The sequence below is a fragment of the Cebus imitator genome, unplaced genomic scaffold (genome assembly GCF_001604975.1).
Source record: "Cebus imitator isolate Cc_AM_T3 unplaced genomic scaffold, Cebus_imitator-1.0 Scaffold223, whole genome shotgun sequence".
Taxonomy (NCBI): Eukaryota; Metazoa; Chordata; class Mammalia; order Primates; family Cebidae; genus Cebus; species Cebus imitator.
In genome coordinates, this window is record NW_016107538.1 from 773,151 (window position 1) to 775,220 (window position 2,070).

At 44.7% G+C, this 2,070-nt stretch overlaps 1 pseudogene; it reads left to right on the forward strand.

The window, feature by feature from the left end:
* Positions 1 to 726: 726 nt before the first annotated feature.
* On the forward strand, positions 727 to 1,692 carry LOC119466733 (annotated as a pseudogene).
* Positions 1,693 to 2,070: the final 378 nt, after the last annotated feature.

Genomic DNA, 2,070 nt, shown 5'->3' on the forward strand with positions numbered 1-2,070 from the left:
GTCTCACTCTGTCACCCAGGCTGGACTCCAGTGGTGCAATCTTGGCTTACTGCAACCTCCACCTCCCAGGTTCAAGCGATTCTCCTGCCTTAGCCTCCCGAGTAGCTGGGAGTACAGGCACATGCCATCATGCCTGGCTAAATTTTTTTTGTATTTTTGGTAGTGGCAGGGTCTTATCATGTTGCTCAGGCTGTTCTTGAAGTCCTGGGCTCAAGTGATTCCCCCACCTTGGTCTTCCAAAGTGGTGGGATTATAGGCATGAGCCACCGTGCCTGGCCTAAAAACATTCTTTAATATTTAAAGATTCATAAACAATTAACATGATTTTGAGAAAGAAGAGCAAAGGGATAGACTGTCCCTACCAGACATTACAATGCTACAGCAAGAAAAACTGTGACATGTCATAGAAACAGGCAAAATAGAGAGACAGAATAAAATAGCGTACAGAAAGAGACACAGTTATATGTGAGGGGAAGAGGTAGAGCTGGGAAACCTGACTCACTAAATGGATTTTTTTAAAATGGCTCTCTAGGCATGGTTGCATGTGCTTGTAGTCCCAGCTGCTCAGGAGGCTGAGGTAGGAGGATTGCTTGAGCCTGGGAGTCTGAGGCTGCAGTGAGCCGTGATGGCACCACTGCACTCCAGCATGGGTGACAGGGAGAAACCCTGTATCAAAAAAAGTCTCTGGGCTTATAGAATGCTTCATCCATTCTGGAACTACAGAAGAGAAGATGAAGAAAGGAGAAGGAGAAGGAAAAAATGCTTCATCCATCATCATAGTATTCCATATGCATTATTTCTGACCAAAGAGCTCATTTCACAGCAAACAAACTGTGACCAAAGGCCCACGCTCATGGAATTCACTGTTCTTACCATGTTCCTCATTGTCCTGAAGCAGCTGGCTCAATGGAACAGTAGAATGGTCTTTGGAAGATTCAATTATAGTTCCAGTTAGATGGCCACACCTGTGGGGGTTGGGGCAGTGCTCTTCAGAAGGCAGTGTGTCCTCTCAATCAGTATCCAACATATGGTATTGTTTCCCTCATAGCCACGATTCCCAGGTCTGGAAGTCAAGGGATGGGAATGAGAATAGTTTCTTCTCACCATTACTCCTAGTGATCCATTAGGAACACTTTTGCTTTCCAGCCCCATGAATGGTCTAGAGATTTTGGCTCCAAAGGGATAAATGCTTCCAACAGGGGCACAACGGTGATTCCAATGAACTGGAAGTCGAGACTGCCACCCAGCCACTTTGGGCTCATGGCTCTGAATCAACAGGCAAAAAAGGAGTACTGTCTGTGGTAACTGATCCTGGCCATCGAGAGAAAATGGGGCTCTTCTGGGGACTTGTCTACAGGCACTCAGAATGGTCCAGCATTTGACATACCGTCACGGGCTTTCCTACTATACGGCCTCTAACAAAACTAGGCTGTCCCGAACCCCTGGTAATAGAATTATTTATCTTTATACCAAGAAGTTTGGGAAAGCACCAGACTTCAAGGGATTCCTGCTGTAAGACCTAAAGTTCTTATGAGGTTGCTCAAAACAGAGAGACGTGTCAGTAGGGCCTATGGTGGTTCCATGTGTGCCAAATGTGTTCGTGACAGGATCAAGCATTCTTTCCTTATCGAGGAGCAGAAAATCATTGTGAAAGTGTTGAAGGGAGGTGCAAGCACAGAATCAGAAAACTAAATTTTAAAAAGGAAACTTTTTGAGTAATAAAAATGAAAAGCTTAAAAAAGAGAGAAAACAGGGATGCTGTTATACAGTGAGGATAAGGGGGCATATGCCTGGAAGGCAGGGAATTCTCCAGGGTTCCCCTTTGTCTTCCCAAGCCCAGGGATTAAAGTCAATTGAAAACTATAACAACCTAGTGAAGGTAGGACTGCAGATGGTCCAGATGGTTGGGGAAGGAAGGTCTGGGTTATTTTAGCAGGCAGGGAACTAAAATCAGCTGAGGTGCCTGCTGAGGACACAAATAATAGGAATGGGTGGTGGAAGAAAGTAGTTATAAATAAAGTGTGTCAAGGGGCTCATGCTCATGGAATTCATATTCTTTTTTTTTTTTTT